At 38.6% G+C, this 20410-nt stretch overlaps 1 protein-coding gene across 15 annotated transcripts in view; it reads right to left on the bottom strand.

The window, feature by feature from the left end:
* LOC107199801 (poly(rC)-binding protein 3-like) overlaps positions 1–20410 on the bottom strand; it is a 501970-nt gene that overhangs the window by 384765 nt on the left and 96795 nt on the right. For all 15 annotated transcript variants that reach the window (XR_001519308.3, XM_015617344.3, XM_015617343.3 and 12 more), the window contains exon 2: positions 14591–14728. The gene's annotated coding sequence lies outside the window, so the exon portion shown is untranslated. The remainder of the gene's footprint in view (positions 1–14590; positions 14729–20410) is intronic.

Raw genomic sequence — 20410 nt, 5'->3', positions numbered from 1 at the left:
GTTATTGGTTTTAAACCATGACATATTTTTATATATATGTATATAGACAAATGATTCTGAATTTACACATGCATAACCTGTAGAAAATATTATAAATTTTTTAAATCCCAAAAGCTTGAAATTGAGCAGTACTACAGAACCTACATAAATACATCCTGAAGTATGCATTTCAGCTTTGATAGTACCCAGCTCCCTTTTTCAGATATCTGCTGTGAGGTATTTTTTTCACCTTCAGGTGATTTTACATAGATGACTAGGAGTTGTGGTGATTCCAATACAGCAAGGAGCCCATATTGTTATATTTGTCCATGGGGTGTGAAGGGAGCACCTTTTCTCATACCATAGGAGAGGGGGTATAACAAAACAACCTGATAAGGGCTCAATCTACATAAAGCAAGGAAAGTATTTCACCTTCACTGTTTAAGACAGTATTACACAAACCAGCAGTTATAAATTGGCCTCACAATGAGTAGGATGACTCTCAGACTAGAGCTAGTTTAAGAACACACCAAACAACTTCACTAATAAACTAAATTTCTCTTCCCTAAGTTGTTTAAAATCTAGCAAAACAAATCCAGTATGTTCCTAACACGGTGTTCTAGGTTTGGAAAAGGGCTTCAAGGTCAAGGCTTGTCTTATCAAAGACAAAGCTCAAAAGTGGTCTTCTGAAGGGTAGATAGTGGTGCTTGCACTGCAATACAGATAACACTGGAGAAGAGATGGATAATTCCAGCATTATGATCCTGGGAGACTCAAATCCATACAACACTCATAATTACAGCAGATATTATTCCCAAGGTAAAACGTACAACAGCACTGAAATCCCACAAGTCTAAGTTATAAATGAACTAAACAGTTCTCTCTGTCAGTTGCTGAACAGTTATTCTTCAGCAACCCATAAAGCTTTCATGCAGGTACAGGCAAACGAGACAAAATGATCTCTCATCATTTTTAGTTGGCTTATAAGTCTTCAAGTAAGCTGCCAATAGAATCACTGTGAAAAGCATGTTATGAAGTGATAGTGAAATGTGATATGAATGATAATGAAAATACTCATATGAATTTGGTAGAACATCATTAGACTACATGGGTGGTGATGGCAATTAACAAGATCCTACACAGGGTCTACAAATTGAGCAGAAACATAGCATTATATGAACCACACTACCCTAAAAACAATTCCTCAGTTCTACAACTATGGGAACAATGAGGATAAAGAAGTAGAGAAATTCTGCAGTGACATGAGAAAGCTCTGGCAGCTGCCTGTAAGTGGGAATACAGACTTTGGGTAGCATCCATCAGCTCTGATCCCACAAAAACTATTGCACAGCAAAGCCCATGCATACCAAGTCAAACGGCAGAGTGAGTTGTGAGTTAGGATGACTCAACAATAAAATTGGTTTTGCCCTTTCAGAAGCCATCAAGATGATGTTCAGCCATCATATCAGCAGATGTAAATTAGATGAAAGTTATCACTATTTCAGAAAGTGCAACTCTGCCTCAAAAATAAACAAATCAATATTTCAAAACCTAAAAAGTGGCACAACAAAAGCTCTACATTTCATTTTGTACCTTGGTAGACAAATCTGTCAGTGGGACCTCCACTTACCCAGGATGTTGTGAGCAAGACAAAATACCTAATGTTAAATTCTTTCAACACTTCCATGGAATTTCATTCCCTTCACATTTCATAGTAATAACAGCATTTCCATGCATTTTGAATTCACCTACCACAGAACAGAATTGTCTGTTCCACCTTGGCCCATAGGCTTTGCTCCATCTGCATTTGCTCCTCTTTTCCATCTCCCCTCCGTGTGTCAGAGCAGCTCTGAACAGACATTGACTGCAAATGAAGGAAATGCTATGTCTTTCCCCAGCAAAGTGGAAAGTGTTTCTTAGCCTGAACTGCCCTTCAGCCTTGAAGGACTAATATTTCTTGAATTAAGGACCAGTCATTCCTCTGCATGAGGAATTCCACTTTGGGCAGAGTGGCAGGCTAGACAAATTTTAAAATACAAGTAGACTCATAAGGTCTTATGACCACCACTGACTAATAGGACATGTGTTGGAGAAGCCACTTTATATAGCTTTGTACTAACTTTTAGCATGTTCTCTGATATAGTACTTACAAGGCTTGCAGACAGCTGTGAAACATTTCCAAACAGGCTGTTACAAATAATTCTGAGTAACTGTCATTCAGTAAGACTTTACAGACGTTGCTGCCTCCTTAGAAAAAAGATTGATGGAGAACATTAAATCGATACAAGCCCAAGCTTCTCTTTGGCTTCGGTGCAAAACTGAAAACCAGGCTTCAAGCATTTTGTACATCTTTGTACTTTCTTCAAGGTCTGCATAGCACTGACCAAGCTTGAAAATTCTTGAGCTGCTCTAGGTCCTCAATAATATTACTTGAATATTATTTAGTAGGTGAGAAAACAGAAAGCATTTTTCTACCAAAATCATTGAAAATAAGGTTTTATGCTGTCTGGGGTCCTAAATCTGCCTCCCTATTTCTTGACAGCAGCCAAGTCCCACTGCCCTGTCTGACATCTAACAGAAGTCATTAAAAAAAAAAGAAAAAAATAATCTGAGAGACTCCTGTTTTGCCAACACTGAACTCTCACTTTCAAGTCTTAGAGGAAGTTCAAAGTTCTTTACCTTTTACAAGGTTAAGAGCATCATGAGCCCTCCAAAACTACTATTTCGGAAATATATAGAAAATTAGTCCATTTAGTACAAGCAGGTCTTAGCTTTTGTCTTTGTAATTTGACATCACACATCAAGAACTGAGATGTAGTAAGATTGTATTATAGTATTATACAGTATTATATATAGTATATATTGTATGATATTGTGTTCCCATGCAGCCACAGACACCAACAGGAATTACCACTATAAACAGGAGCTAATCTGCCAGTCAGAAGTAAGATAATTCTGATAAAATACAGAAATTCTCATCAATGCAAGTCACCTTAGGCTTCAATGATTCTGAGATTTAGGGTGCAATTCCTTTTATCTGAAATAGGATGACTGAAATAGGTCAGATTTATCTCCCCCTGTTTCTCTCTAGTGACAATGCAGACAGCCCAAGGTGGCCACTTCCAACATGGAGAGAAGAGGAAAGATGAATCTCCCCTTACTCAAGAAGTCTACAAGCTACCAATGAGCTCTGTCTCCACAGGAGAGCCCAAATTTTTGTATCAAAAAATGTTTTTATATTAGGAAGCATTGATTCTGTAGAAACTCTTGAAAAAGTAATTTGAAATGCTAAGTGGTAATAGTTTTACACATCCTAAAACAAGAAAAATAGAAAAAAATGAAGAAAGTATACAGAACACCAAACTGAAATTGTCAAACAACAAAACCTACCTCTCCACCTCACTTATTTGAAAAGACACATTTCAAAGACCTTAGTTTGTCAACACTCACAAAAATAAAACCTGAGGAATTTTCACATACAACAAAGAGGCAAAACCATTTAAGATTAAAGGCAATACCAGCAGTACAATAAATATGAATAAACTTTGAACTTGCCTTAGTAAAAAAAAAATAGAAGGCTTCCAATTTTCACAGAAGCTCAACTACGGAACAAACAGCTGTAAAAGGTTAAACTTTAAGCAGTTAACAGTTTAACACCTGTTAAACTGAAGATCTGCTATAACAAACTTCTCAGAGATTTATCTACTACAGCAGCTGTAATGGCAAGGGGAAAGACAGGATTACTTAGGAGGTCCCTTCCAATCTTACCCTCCTAATTTGAGTTTCTACTAAAAAGCAGAGGTCAAGCTGATCAAAGAGCAAACAGTGCCAGTGTTCAAGTAATTCTTGAACAACTTCAAATCTCTCCTCTTCTCTCCCCATCTCAACCCCTTCTGCCTTCACCTTACCCTAAGACACTGGTGCCAGGGAGACAAAGGCCTGTTATTTTCTGCAATTAAATCAGCTCATTCCCAACAGCAAAAAAGGAAAAACACAGCTTCCAATCCCTCTTCATTTGACACAGAAAGAATGCCATACAGTCATACAACAGAAAAGAACTTTAATACAGGCCAGCACTACCCTTAATATATGATGTCTCATTTCAAAGCTGAAGGACAACACAGACAGACAACTCTGGTAAAACACTTCCTTTATAAAGTGCTTTTCTATAGGAAACTATAAATTATAATATATATTTACCATAACTAATAATCAGGGATAATCTAGGAAACACACACTACTTTCATTTGCAATGCAGGTTTACCTTTCCAGAAGGGTTTGCTTTTCTCACTTGAGCAGAGCTGAACAGCATAAAAAATCCCCAGTACTGCCTGGTAGGCACCAGCTAAGAACTGGCTGTAATGAGAAGAGACATTTCACCTGGGCCATACAGGAAGGTTCTTCTCCTCTTCGGGAGAATAATCAAATATCAGAATTAATGAATGCAAAGCAGCAGCACCTGTGAAGGTGGTACTGACATTCAGAAAAATGGATCCCTAAGGAAATTTTCTAGGCAAGACTGTATACTATTTAAGGGTATATTTAAACTAACTAAAATAAAAACATAAACCAGCTGCAATCTCTGCACTGAGGTCTGGACTACTGTAAGAGTAGTAATACAAAAATGTTTTAGGAAAAAAAAAGGATGAATGTTCATACAGCAACTTTTTTTTTTTTTTTTTTTTTTAATCCCAGAAACCTCAAGCATACTGCCATATCTGAAGAGCCAACAGCACCCAGAAACATGCCTAATCTTCAGATCCAATGTGGTTTACTGGGGAGAAGGGTGCTATGCCACTGCCATTCCTCTTGGTACTCCCTGAACTGCTTTACACTGTGTTCAGGAGGGAAGAGGCAGGGACTTGAGGTGCCTGTGGCTGCATGAAACCTGCACAGGGAGATGCACGTGCAAGGATTGCTGGTAACAGGGGTAGAAGATGTTCTTCTGTATGGCAAAATGCAGAAAATAGCTCAGCTATGGTCTGGCAGGGAAAACAGAAATGTGAAGGGATCAAGGACTTGTGGGTGGCTGCTGGTGGGAAAGGGGAGGTTTAGTGTGGTGTTAAGGTGGTGAATACCACCACCAAGGGGATGCTCTTGTGCAGTGCAGTTAAGGTGTTTAGAATTCCCATTTAAGTCTGACTAAATAACAAGTTTATTCAGGCAATTGCTGATGGGAAAAGTCATTATTCAATGGAGTAGGAAGTAGGAAGAAGCTCAGGACAGCTGTCATATACTTTAACTGTTTTGGGTGAACCCAGATTGATCTCACTGACCAGAGTCCCATTACTTTTAGCTAAACTCTATGACAGAAAGCAGCAATGATTCAATCCGTGTTGCAGCTGAAGCCTTGACTCAGTGCTCCTGTGAGAAGATGGTGGTGCACAGTTTGTGTGAGTTGTAATTGCAGGGGCTATGTGTTTGGGTAACTAACCTCACACCTGACTAAGCACTAAGAGGCTCTTGGGGCCAAATTGCTGGACCTAAGCAACTTACCAAAATAGAAAAGATAAATAGGAGTGGTTCTATATGATCCACTCACAGCTTAAAACTAGTCCAGAACTCAAAGAAGACTGTACTAACATCAAGCAAACCTCATTATGAAGAAAGAATATGATGTTATATTTAGAAAAGGATATCCCTCCAAAGCATCCCCTCTAAAATGCCGCTGAACTTGGTGAGTAAGGATGTGGTGGATACATAGGTTATTTCTGAACAAATGATTTTTCAAAAATGGCACATTTAATGTTTTCTGAGATGCTAAAATGAATCATTGCTGCTCTTAGCCAAGTTCTTCCCCCATAATTGCAATACAGCTGCTATTATCCAATTCCCTTGCCCTCTCCAGCTTTCACAGTAATCTGAACCTAGGATAATGTTTTACATTTTGTTTTTTTCCGTAGACAAAATCAGTAGCATTTCCTTTCTGACCGTGTGACACAGGCTACAGACAGCCTGGCGCCGAAGCTTTCTGCAGATCAATATATTTAATGCATTTAAAGTCAGTAAAATCTCCCAGGTTAGTCCTGGGTTGCTTGAGGAAAAAGAAAGCCAAAAGGCTAGGGAACACTGAAGATATGGATTTTTTATTTGCTTACTTAAGGAGCTCACCATTTTAACAAAAAAAACGCTATTTAAATTACTTTGGGTTTCAATTTAGAGTACTTTTCTTAAAAAGGTTTGGTAAACATGAAGAAAAATCTAATGTATTAAGTGGAATCAGATACACTGACACACAGGCTGGTGGGAGGCTTGTTTATATGCACAAAGACAAAACAGTGAATAAATGCAAAGGGTTATGGGAACAAAATCCCATCAAACCAATTTTCTTTCTTTCCATTGCCCAAATTTATTTTTTTCTCTTGAATATATTGCTTCAGTCACTCTGGCCTTTCCCACTGGCATTCCTCATTTACTTAAGTTGCTTCTCATTTTCATTAACCTCCAATCTTTATGGCTCCAAATGATTATTTTTGCTTGTCGATAAGTTTTACTGCCTCTGAAATACAACAGCTGGAGGCAATCACACAAGTGAGGAAACCAGTCATTCTCCTATGAAGTTCACCAGAATTGGTTTTTCTTTTATTCAGCCTCAAAAATTCCACAGGGACTTCCATTTACCCTACCTACTTCCCACCTTCCTCTCAAAAAAAGTGTCCAACAAGAAAAAAGGAATGAGCCTCACTAAAAAAACTGCCATCCTTTTTAGTCCCAGTTCACACCCATCAAAAAACATTATTATATATATTAAAACTTAAAAATACCATAGAGAAATTGCTACCTAGCTGTCAATCTTCAAAAGATGCTAAATAACTGTACCCCAATATGTCTTGCAAAGCAGAAGCATTTTTGTTGCTCACAATTGGAAGAGTAACATAATAATGTAGTTCTATGAGCAACATTTGGCTGCCAAAAACAGTGAATGAAATAACATTTTCCACTTTAACATAGTATTAACTACAAAGCACACGCACACACTGCTTTAAATGCAAATATTAATTATTTCATGCTAATATTTTAGCAAGAGTGAGTGCAATTATTTCATCAAAGTAGATGCAGTGGGAGGTAAGCAAGAAGAAATAGCTGTCACTGATTTGTGGGAAATAAATTTAGTCTTCTCTTGTATGGATTAGGTGGTTAGGAAGAGAAATGTTGCCTTTCTGCTAAATCAAAAGGTCTGTGACCTTTTGATAAATTCCAGTACACTTATGCTTCTTCCTTAAACCCAGATTAACTCAATAATATTTGTGAAGTGTTTATAATACTTTTAAGAGGGTTTTTATTGAAAATCTGGACATGAGGTTCAAGGTACTTCACACAATTGTTAAAGTTAACATCACTTATTTTGCTCTCTGAGTGCATCCCATTCTGCTAAAAGTCCTCAGCCTAGGTAGGTTACAGTACTACGAGAAAGTCAGTCCTTGCTATGCATTCCAAGACAGTCTGACTACAGCAGCTTTGGGAATGGCATTTTATTGATTTGTAGCAAGTATATGCTACAAATATACTTATATATGTACTTTATAAGTATATCAAATATACTTATATATGTATAAGCATATAAATTATATATCAGGGTACAGAACAGTAGAATAGGAGAATAGGAGAAAACTACAGGAACAGCTTCAGATCTTATGCATTGCTGTCTTGTGCTTGAAATGGCAGAAACCAGCTGTGAATATTTCACCCTAGGACCAGGTCTGCCTGATGCCATATCAGAGGTGCAGGGCAGCAGCCCACCTCCCTGTCTTTCTGCCCATCAAGTCAAATTGCACATGCTGTGCTTCATCCAGAAACTTCATGTGATACCTATCAAAGTTCCTAAAGAACTCAGTGATCAAAAAAGTGATTATCCCCGCTCAGAAAAACTCTCTGCTTTGGGCCCTGAGGCTGTTGTGCCTTGAGGTTCTTGTGATGGAAAAATCCAGCCTAGAAACATGTAAGCAATAAAAATTGTCACATTAATTCACTTCAGAATGCAAACTCTCCTCTACATAACCATCCCAGTGAATCAGCTCTTCCTAACTGCTTGCTCCCTGCTACTCAGCAATGCACAATAGAATATATGCATTTTAGAAAACAAGCACATTTCCCTTGTGGCTATTCTTCCTTGTGACCTAGAGAAAGCAGTTTTTGCCCAAGTTTTCTGAAGGAATGGCTGTAATATAACATAACACTTCCATGCTAAAAAGGCAAAAATATGTACAATGAGGATAAAAAAGGACCATTTTACCTAAACAGGACTTCATTCTGAGCTGCAAAGTTTGCTTTGAACTTGCATTTTCAGGGATCTCTGCTGCAATTTTTGGGTCTACATTACAGGCCTCAAACTTATTATTTCCTAGTCAATGAAAATATCTGTTCTAGTTCTTAAGTTTAAATATGGCATATGTAACACTGTAGCATCTAGGGAGTGCAAAAAAAAAAAAGGCTATAAACTCTTAAGAAGGGAAAGGCAAGGAAGGAGAGGTAGCTGGGGTAGCCCTGTATGACAGGAAGTGTTTTTACTGTCTAGAGATTAATGATGGGTTGGATGTTTATGAATGTTTAGAGGGAAGGCCAACAGGGCAGATTCCTGGTGAGATTCTGTTATGGACCACCCATGCACTTATAGAATATAGCAGGGAGGTTTTACACTGAATATTAGGAAATATTTTTTCACTGAAAACACTGGCATAAGTTGCCCAGGGAAGTTTTTGAGTCATCCTCCCTGGAGGCATTTAAAAGGCTTGTTGTGGCACTGAGGGACATGGTTTAATGGTGGACTTGGCAGTGTTGGGTTAATGGCTGGATTTAACCACCTCAAATGTCTTTTCCAACATTAATGTTTCTGTGATTCTAATACTGAATCAGGCAGACAGCAGAAAATATACTCTGCCTCCAAATTTTGTACTTTTTTGTATGCTAGCACTGTATGTAAAAACTCAAGTACATTCCACTGGCATAAGGACCAGAGGCCAATTTCCTTTCTACTGTATATTGGAATGGCTCAACCAGTTGACTTCAAATAGCCCATGCTATTTCATTCCAGTTAAGGAGTTTGCCCCAAGGGTCTTGCTAACACTTTTGATCATAAACGCTAAAAGGGTAGTAATCCTTAAGCTCAAATGAATTTACACACTAGATTTCTATGGCTCAGAAGAAGCAAAAGCTGCTCAATCTACTGTGAAAAGCAGGAATTTATGTAAAAAATGAAAAAACCAAACAGACAGTGTTGTCAAAATATGCATGTATATGAGGGTTCCAAAATATAAATTATTCACTCCTAAGCAGAAGAGCTAAATATCAGTGCTTTTCTGGAAGCTTCTCATAGCAGTGCTTTTCTGGAAGCTTCTCATAAGAAAGACAAGTGCTGAAATCTTTAAACTGTGACTCATGCAAATCTAAAAACCCATGGAAGCCACCAGGATCATTTACCTTGTCTGTGGGGTGACCTATACCTCTTCTTCACAATGCAAGACTAGAAATCTCAAGCAGCATAAGGGGTAGCTGATACCACATTTATTTTTTGTACCCATAAAATGAGTGTCACCAGGAGATTTTAAATAACAGCAAGAAGTGAATCACAGAATCACAGAATTGTTAAAGTTGAAAGGCACCTTTGGAGATCATCCAGTCTGACACCCCTGCCAAGGCAGGGTCACCTAAATCAGGTTACACATGTATTCAGGTGGGTTTGGAATGTCTACAGAGAGGGAGACATTCCAAACCTCCATGGCAGCCTGTTCCCTGGGCAGAGGGTGCTCTGACACCCTCAATGGAAAGAAGTTCTTCCTCATGTTGAGGTGGATCTTCTTGTGGTTTTATTTACAGCCATTGTTCCTCATCCTGCCACTGGGAACCACTGAAAAGAGTCTGGCATCATCCTCTTGACACCCACCCTTAAGATATTTATATGCACTGATGAGATCCTCTCTGTCCTTTCTTTTCTAGGCTAAACATCCCCAGCTCTCTCAGTCACTCCTCATAAAAGAGATGCTCCAGATCCCTCATCATCTTTGTGACCTTCACTGGACCCTCTCTATTCCCCCCTTGTCTTGTGCTGAGGAGCCCAGAACTGGACACAGCACTCCAGATGTGGCCTCACCATGGCCGAGCAGAGGAGCAGGATCACCTCCCTTGATCTGCTGGCCACACTCTTCCCAATGCACCCCAGGATCCCACTGGCCCTCCTGGCCACCAGGGCACTGCTGGCTCATTGTCAACTTGCCATGCAGCAAGACTCCCAGGTCCTGTTCTGCAGAGCTGCTCTCCAGTAGGTCACAGCCCAGCCTGTGCTGGGATTGGGGTTTTTCCTCCCCAGGTCCAGGACCCTGCACTGGCCCTTGTTGAACCTCATTGGGTTTCTCTCTGCCCAACTCTCCAGACTTTGAACATCCTGCTGGATGGCAGCACAGCCTTCAGGTGTATCTGCCACACCCCCCAGTTTTGTATCATCAGCATAAGATGGTACAACAGAGTAATTCTGTGCGCCTAGATTTATTGCACATATTTAATGATTATCCTGAAGAGGAGATAATAACCAATCACTAATGAAGTTAGTCAGATATGAAGAAAGTTGTTATGAAATTTTGAGTGACCTCTGATTCAAATGTGGACTTCAATAGCAGGGAAAAATGCCAAACAGCCAATTAAAGGTCTGGTGATTGAGTAGAGCAACAGGAACTTCTCATGTGGATTGCCAGATCTTCAACTAGCTATTATAACTCAGGGGAAAATCGTAAGTTTAATTCAACTCCTTTCCTAAAACAAACATTTCTCAAACAAAATCTGCTCAAAAGACATCAATATCAGCCTCAAAAACAAAGCAAACCAAAACAAAACCAAAATAAAAAAAATGAAAACAGTGATGAAAAATATGCAATAATAGCTGAAAAATATTATGGCAATGAAAAACGTGCTCAAAGGACAAGGCATACATACTAAAGACAAAACAGAAGTCCTTTTTTACACAACTATTTCTCAACAAAAATAATTTTTACACTTTTTATTCAGCTACAATTTTATGAAGATCTCTTGGAAGTTTCTACCGTAATTGCTGTAGAGGATTAAAAGAAATGGCACCGATGTTTTCAATGAGACAAAAAATATGAAGAAACACAATAACATTACACAATAATAAGGAGAATGTAAAATACAATACCTTCAACAGAACATAATTAAACTCTGTTAAACATTGTTGTGAAGTGCATCTATAAGTCATAGTTAGGTTACAACAGTGAAGATGACAACATATTTTTTTTTGCTCACATTAACAGTACTAGGTTAAGTTAACATAAATGTGTATTCAAACTTCCAACCAGAAATAAAATCTAAGCTATTTCATCCCACAATAGTCGGGAAACAACACTTGTGTGAAGTTACTGTAAGATGAGATTCTTAATACAATATGTTAGTAAGAGAATAAATCTTATTTCTTTAAGTGAGTTCTTGATCAAGAAGATCAACTTAGGAGCAGATAAAAATTTACGCGTCTACATATGAAAACTGTCACCAAAGAATTCAATTCTCACTTTCTCTTTGAAGTCCTACAAACAACTCCACCTCAGCAACAAGATGTTCATCTCAAGTTCAAGAGCCCTTGTGAGCCTGAAACAGCACCTAAGTCCCAAAATCTCAGATCTGGCTTACTTTCTATGGTGCAGCTGGAAGAAGTAGTATCCTGTACTACACAAGCGTAACTTGGAACACTCACTTGAGTGTGAGTGATCCCATTTCCAGGCTCTCCCCACCCTGAGGCAGTGTGAGCCTTTCCAGCAGAACTACAAGCTGGTTTGGAAAACAGGATCTGGAGCTGTTTCATTAGACATACTACAGCCCTGCCAGAGCAAAGTTGCAAATTTCATGCAGCGGGAAGAAAGGAGAGAGAGGATAACACTGCCCAGTGGCTGGGCAGCTTGGAAAGGGAGGGAAGAGACATTGGTTTCACAGAAGCAACAAGGTCAACAAGGTCCCACATATCTGTTGGGCAGCTATGGTGACCACAAATCCTGATGAGTCCTTTTAAAAAAATCCTGCTTTGTGGACCTACCTCTGGAGAAGGGCCTGGACTCCACAGCCTGTAGGCACTGGGCTCTGGTCAGCCTTTGCTATGGGCTATTTCAAGGCTGCTTCTGCTGCATTTGCAGGTTTACACCCAATTCTGGCATGCACTACAGAGGGAGATTGTGTGTCCCAGCTCCCTGGCTTTATTGACCCTTCCTGGGACTGGCCACTGAAGACACCTGTTTCAGCCCTAAATAAGACAGCAGAGAAGCACAGAGGCTACATCCTGCCCTTTGTTCTCACAACTAAAGCATTGCTGGCCCAACAATATAAACACGTCACAATTCTCCCACCAACTGCAGTGGAAAGTGTATTGCATCCTCTATGCTTTGATTTAACTCTCCTCTGTATCTTGCAGCTCAGAACAAAAGTGTTGTCCTTGTGACAAATTTCCTTCCTGTAATAATACAGACACTAACAACAATGAGGGAAAGAAAAAAAACACTAGAGAAGAAGTGCATTACTTAGACAAAATAATAAACCATAAATCACTACAGTGACAAGATTAAGTGTGAAACCTCTAATTACACATTTAATCATTTGCCAACATCTTATTTTCTTGAAGTAATGTTCATGAAGCTTCAACAAGATTTGAATTTGAGGTTGATTTCTTTCATGTGTGAACTGCAAAAGCAATACACATAGAAATGTCTTAAAGAATAAAAAAATTATTAACTTTAATGTTCAGCTTTGTTGACATCTGACTGAACACCTTTAATGCTCTCAGTCACACTGGCCCTCATTTAGTGACATCACTGTGTCAAAACATATCAAGCCCATCTCCATTGCACAGATACTGTATAAAATAAAGTAGAAAACTAAGGGCCAAATAAGCAGTGACTTAAAAAGTAGGATACTTTATTAAAATGAGAGTGTAATAACATTGCTGAAGAAGACACTGTTTGTGAAGTATGGACAAACCTGTGCCCCCAGGCAGTATCTGCTCCACTGCCTTTTCCACAAGGAGGCAAGAAGCAGCTGCTAGAGCAGAAAAGTGACTCATCAGCATCTGAACACCTTTTCCTATGGATTTTAGAGTCCAGAAACACAGAGCTATTTGTTGCTCTTGGGTTCAGAGTGGCCCAGGGAATTACCTGATTTCTGTAAAAATTCTGTGCACCAAGGTCATCTTCCAACACATTAGAGTACTTACTGAAAACAAAGTAACCCAAAGCACAACACAAAACAAAAATAGAAAATTCTCCTTCTTCTAATGGGAACATAAGGCAAAATCCAGACAACCTTTGCATTTAGAGAAATGCCCTTGAAGAATGTGGAGTCAGAAAGTGCAGACTTTCATCAAAATCAGAATATTGCTTATATGCTATGAAAACCAGTCTAATATACTGAACACATCACCTAATATGAATTGTAAAGGCACTGTTTTACTGCTAGGTTTTGCTTCCCCTGTAACAGTGCAGTTGGAATTGAAGGAAAACCTCTGGAGTGCCTTTTATTTTCTTTTATCATGTTGTAGGCTTTGGTTAGCTGTCTTATGGTTCTTAGCCAGGGTGGATCTTCACACAGCCAAAACTGTAATTCAGCTGCTTTTTTTCCTTTCTAAAAACCAATTTAGACTAGGCTTGAGTTCCAGGGAAGATGGGTTTGCTGTACTCGTGTTTTTCACCCCAGCAGAGGGGACTAAAGCATATGGGGCCTGGCCAGTTTTTGGGGTGCAGAAATATGCAGGACCAAATACAGTGGGGAAGCATCAGCCACTCCAGTGGAGGAGGGTAACATCTTTATTGTGTCTTTTGCAGAGACACAAACCACCAGCCAGAGAACGCTGAGGTAATCTTCAGGTCATATTTTCTTCCATGTTCATCCATTTCTACTTGTATCATCCTTTTGAAAAATAAGTAATCCTCTGTACATTTGGCTTTTGATTCCCTTACATTGGCTTTCTGGTACTTGACAGAACCCCTGACTCACTGCTGTGAACTGGAGGAAATGTTCCAGAGCCTGTTACAGTCTCTGCATCTACCACCTTTTGAAACAGGCAAAGCCAGAAAGAAAAAAGGATAATTTAATCAGGTTGTGACTATCACATAAGGCTACTGCATGTTTGTTTCTCAGCTAGGTAAATTTTTTTATTGTGTTTTGGAAACAAGAAAAGGTTGCTTACAAAAAGCAGGGAACACAAGCCAACAAGCATAGGGATCTAAGTACAGTCAGCACAGGGAAAATGAGTTTTCTTTCTTTCCTCTTTTGGATCTCTGTTTGAATCATGAGGAGTTTGGACTGATTTAGTAATAGATATTTCTGTTTCACATACCACATCTGAAAATGGCTTTAACAGCACAGCGTGCATTAAGCCCCTCCTCCCTCTACAGAACTGCCTGTCTATGAAATCCATGTTCAGCTCTTATACTGAATAATAGGAGGTGTTTGGCTTAGTGCTTCTGAATGCACATGAGGCACCAGAGTCAGTCCTGGAAACATAACACATTTTGATCTCCTTTTTCTCAGCAATTACTGGATAGATAATTCCTGAGGCAATGCTTAAAGCAGGTTCACTCATTGTGTACCTGACTAAGACACATGGCTGAGATGACAGGACACTTACCCTGCCAGCCAGATGATCTGTAGGTCTCTGGAGTTTTTCTCTCTTCCTCTTCTCTACTCCACTCATGCATCAGGTTCCTTAGAGATGTGGGACAGCCAAGTGAATTTACTTTTCTTGTTCTTGGAGTAAGATAGTTACCTGTGACAGAGAGGATAAAGAGACCAAATGTGGCATATGAAGGCACTGGAACAACAATTTCCAATCATACTGTAATTCAGGTAGTTCTTACCTCCTGCCTTCAATACTAACCAATATTGAGGAATAAAAACCCCAAGAGTTGATTTAAAAATAAACAACCTGGGGGAATTACTGTTTAGTAAGGGTCAGAATTTTTCATGCCCTATTTAGTTGTAGAGAAATAGTACATGTGAGGAGATTTTCAGTGGTTTAATTAATTTGACTAGTTATCAGATCGCATTTCAAATAAATACATTTAGTGAGATGCATTTATTTTTAGCTTCTATCCCACTGTTCAGATGCTACAACGATCTGTTCTGAAATATTAATTCAATTTCACCATTCTACACATATTCTCTTCCCTGTACCTTCTCTAAGGTATTTTTTCCTACTGCTTTTCACTCCAGAATGTCCAGAATGAAGATTGTCCACTAGTATTATGGTGGGGTTTTTTTTGTAATACCTATAGACTTTTTCCTCTTTAAGGATGAACTGCTTAGGCCTAAATATATTTCAAAATTATGACCAAGCATTTCTGTTTCCCTCTTTTCATCCCTGTACCACCGAGTGAGTTGAGGGACATGAGTTCAAAACCAAGCATAATAATCACCTATATCACTTTTCTACTCCGTTTCCTTCAAAAATAAATCTGGTAAAGAGGTGGAAGAGGAGACTTTGGAACACATGTGCTGATCACATCCTCTAACACCACTGGACTGCAATAGGTCAAGGAGAGAAAAGCAAACATTCAAACCCCAAACATGCAGCACTTAAGAATATTATAAAAAGCAGAAATGGGTAAATGTCTAGAACCTCTCTGAATAATTTTTCTGTTTTGTCAGCTGAATAGACAAGATACAGAAGTAACTGAGACAGAAAGAAACCAAGAACAGGTCATTATTTTAATTGCCTCACAAAGTTTAAAACACAAAGGACTTTCACTAGGGGTTACTTTGGAGAAAATTGGAAACTTCTCTTCAGAGAATTTTCTATTAAAGGTCATGGGTATCAAAATCTATCGTCTCACTTTAGATCAGTTATAAAGCTACTATAAATAAAGTCTCCTGTATGGCACATTGTCATTGATTCCCACTTCAGTGTAATCAGCACTGCAGACACAGGAAATTCCTAAAATAAACAGTAGTATTCTCTACTTACTGCACTTAAAAAGGAGTCAGGAGCTCTGTATTTATATTTTAAGATATTCATTGCAATAAGTAATTCATTGTAATTTAAGATATGCATCATACTTGCTATAGAGCAAATTATTTTATTATGATTTCAATGAACTAATCTACTGTATCAAAATACAGTGTAGCTATGACAACAGTAATTCATAGTTTACCACTGTCTTTACCACTAAGTTATTTGGATGAATTGTTTTTTGATAATAAAAATATGATAATGTGCAAGCAGTAGTGTTAACATTTACTGTTCTTAGAACTAGGCCAGTGTCTTCTATGACACTTGTAAATACATCAAAATATCTTTCTTGGATTAAAGCTGGAAAATACAGTTTCTATTCTACTGAAGCTACTGAAGAATTCACATGGTGACTGCTCCAAAATTCTGGGCAAAAGCAACCAGACAAAAACAACAAGATAAAAAATATAAATATACTGTAATAATTTTATTCACATGCAAAAGAAAAATCATGCTAAAAAAACCTCTTGTGGAAATAGATTGCTTTGATAGCCTTCACCTTACCCCATATATCTTGCTGAAAAAGATTTGGGAGTGTGAAGATGGAAGAACAAAATATATAAACCAAATATTTGCCTCAACTTTTTTGACAGCTCAAACTGAAATGTGTCTCCTGAAAGCCAAGACAACAAAAGAGGCCCAGAAGAGGAAGCTAATTGCTGAAAACAGCTTCCCCAGTGCACTGGGACCTCCCAGGTTGCCATGTGGGAAGTTATGGAGGCACAGCAGATGGACAGCAGAGGATGTAGAGGCTGGGAGGGCTACTTGGGAGCTATGGAGAACTTTCTGGACTGCTTGGATGAAACTGGGGAAGCCAGACCTCAGCTGGATTTGAAACTGGTGAGGAATATGATAAACAAAAAGTTGAGCTTCTAGGAGAACAAAAGGAAGACTGAGAAATAGGTTCAGGGAGAAGCTGGTAAATCTGCCTCCTTGTAGGTACTCTGAATTCATCAGAACAAGGCTGTGAGTGGTGTTATCTAATTTTTTCTTAGACTAGAACATTGTTGATATGCCCCAGAGCCCTCCAGAAGTCTATTCTAAAAACCAAATTGCTGTTATTCAATGACATAATTTAATTTGCCTGCAGTTTTCTTCCCTCACAATAAAAGAAGGAAGAAGGAACATAAGAAGAAAAACCAGATGGAATAAAAAGTAAAAAATTAACTCATAATTAATAATATTCTCAGAGAAAGAATACTGAATTTGAACAACCATGAAAAAATGCAAACAGGTAAAATTATTAGACTGTTACTAATTACAGCTTTATTTTATTTTTCATTCTTTATTACTGTATGATTTTGTTAGCCATTCACCTTGTTCTGCTTTTTTCCTTTTACTGAATTAATGCAAACTGATGAAAGAAAATTCATGGATTCCCTAGTTCTCATCTGGTTCTTGACTGATCATGTTTAGGTAGGTGCTGGGATTGATTAGCCGAGTTTGGAAGGCAGCCTTTCCTGTGCCACATAGTGTCAGTTCACAAGTGACCTTAGAGTAGGTGGTAATATACAAAACATGGAGATTTTGAGTCCAGCCTTCACAAGAGAGCTTACAGGGGCCTTTCATTTCACCTGATGTTTCCCTGAGCCAAAAACTTCCACTGTACTATAGGATGGCACCAGATTATAGGCACCAAAATTTTTCCAGGTGCATAGTCCATCTGTTTCTCTCATCTTGCCTCTTCATGTTCACCCAAAGAAGTGCAAGAATTTAGCACCATGTGCTTCTCAAGCCTGAGTAAGCAGCTTAATTATTCAGACAAAATAGCATTGATTTGAAAGTGTCTGAACAAATGAAATTCAGGCTTGCCAACCTCATTGAGAAGGACAGCCAACCTGCTCAGGGAATTTCCAATTGTGTTACTTACAGTTCTTGTTTCTTTCTTTTATTTCAGGGTCATTTGATGCAATACAGAGGAAATTCTGGCAAAGCAATCACACAGCTGCTTTTGAAATCAGAGGAGACTTTGCTAAAGAGGCAGACCTCCAGCTTCCTCTGAATTCTAGAGCAGGCTCTGTGCACCCAAAGACAATGCATGAATCAGGGAAGTTGACAGTCGACAGTGTTAAAAAAAATAAATTAGCAGACTCAATTCAGCACCCACTAAAATGAATGGGACCATTATGTCTGTGAATGAGCTACCCTTAAACATGAAGTAAATATCACACTCTTTAGTTGACTCCTTCTTGGACCATAAATTCAGGTTTCCCTAATGTCATTATGTCATTCCACAGGCTAGTTTTTTTTAATAAGCCATGCCTTGTTTTCTTCAGTATTTCCAAGGGTAAGAATTTACACAATGGACAGTCATATTCCACAGTAATCACTTTTATCACAGCAGTCATGCTACAAAATAGAGACCCTATTATACTCCATTTACTAAATGTAGATAGGAATCAATTTCTCAGGCTATAAATGGACAGTATTACTCATTATGCTTTTTGCTATGATAGTTGAACACCAATGAGTTGCAGATCCAACAAATATCCAAAAACGGCTATGCAAAAAGCCCTAAAATTAAGTTCTTGACAGATAATAACTAATGCTGTACACACCTACTCTTTATGTTATGAACAATACATACACTATATTTATGCAGAAGAAACCAGTATTTAAAACTCTTACATTTATCATAAAAATAGATTTTATTACAAAAAACCAGTGCTTTGCCATAAGAGATTTACAACTGATTAAAAAGGATGGCTTGTCCTAAAACACTTACATGATTGCATGCAAAGAAAACAGATGGTCTGTGTAACAGTAATTTGATTTCTTCCAGTAAACATTACTCATGATATAGAAAATGCTTATGCTGATCTACTTCAGAATGATGTGTGCGCTTTGCCTCTCTCTTTAAATGGAGCCTGTAATTCTGTTCAAGAAACAGCACTGCAGCTCTTGTTTCCCAACAAATCAAATAAAATCAGGTTGTCTAATGCATCATTCCTCACTTAAGAGCCTGACAACACAAAGATTAATTTTAACTTTTCACTCTCCCAAAAGTGCTTAACATAATGCCATGCTCCCTACTCATTTAGTCCTTTTTGTAACCTTTCTTCAGGATGAAAAAAGAATATCATTTCTACTTTCTGAGAAGAGTATCATAAACCAAAATTCAATGTTTATTCTCTTCTGGCTGCATCTAACATTCTTCTCTTTTATATAACTGCAGGTACATAAGAAGGAGGGAAAAGTCTTAGTGGTAAATCTTCATCTGCCCACCTCAAATTTTGTCCTGTCTCTTGAGTCACACCAAGAATGCTGCTCAGGGAAATTCAGCACCCACATTTCCTCTGCTCAAGCTTTCTGTTTCCCAAACACTGGATGAAAAGCTGTTTGCCTTTGCGAGGCAGACAACCCTCATGGGGTCATTTAAATCACTAAAGTTCTTAGAAATCAAACCACGGATGGGAGCTCTGTCACTTGTTCACACAGGATAATGGTCTGGGGTGATAAAGGGTTTACGTTGCCTTTTACAGCTCTTTTTGCATGAGATTAATAAAAACAGGTCTTTCTCAAACACAAATTTAACCCCTAAGAATGCATCCTTAAATCTTTTCCTATATTTCACAGGGACTTCACACCTGGGTATGTTTCGTCATCTGCAGGTAATAATATTCCTGCTGGAATGCAACCCTATGTGTCATTATCTTGTCTTGTTTCATTACTGTTGCTTCACCTGACTGGCCTGGACTTACCCCAGCCAAATGAAGTAAGGGCACAATCCTATTAAATGCCTGCTGGGAACACCCTAAGCTGCCACTCTTGTCAGTGGGAATTAAGGGTTCTCAGAGCATTGTAACAGGTACTCAGACCCTTGAGAAATTGGACTCTTAATTAGATATTCCCTCATGACATTGTGTGATTATTTAATGTTCTGACAAGATGCCTCAGCAATCTCACAGGCCCCGAATTAACTATCCTAGAAGAGCTCTTTGCCAACTGCAGCTCTGTGAAACCTTTGTCATGCTTGGCCATGGAAGCAAATTGCATTTCATGGAGCATATGAAACGATTTACCCAATGAATTGCCTGAATTATATATAACATGAACTACCGGCCTGGCTTGACATGTCCAGTTTTAAATAGCTGTTCCTTTTTTTGTCCCTTTCCTCTTCCCTTGTGTGTGCCCTCCCTGCACTCTCCCATGCACACTTTTTATTGTCCCACTTGCTGGCAGAGCTCAGCAGCAGCAGTGGCAACAGCAGTCCTTGTGGCGACATGGGATGATTCATCACACAATCTACATGAGGCAGATTAATACTGCCAGAGCAGTCCCGTATTATGAATTTCCTTTTCTCTGTCTGGCTGATCTGCATTATAATATTTGTTACTCACATGTAAATTTTCAGCTTAAGCCTATCCTTCCAGGGGCTGCTGAAGCTTTTTAATCTATGTTGACAAGTTAAAAAAAACCCAACAGAGTAAACATTTCTGC

The sequence above is a fragment of the Parus major genome, chromosome 2, assembly GCF_001522545.3.
Source record: "Parus major isolate Abel chromosome 2, Parus_major1.1, whole genome shotgun sequence".
NCBI classification, from domain to species: domain Eukaryota; kingdom Metazoa; phylum Chordata; class Aves; order Passeriformes; family Paridae; genus Parus; species Parus major.
The sequence above is the reverse complement of the archived record's forward strand: the minus strand, read 5'-3'. Positions and strand labels throughout refer to the sequence as shown.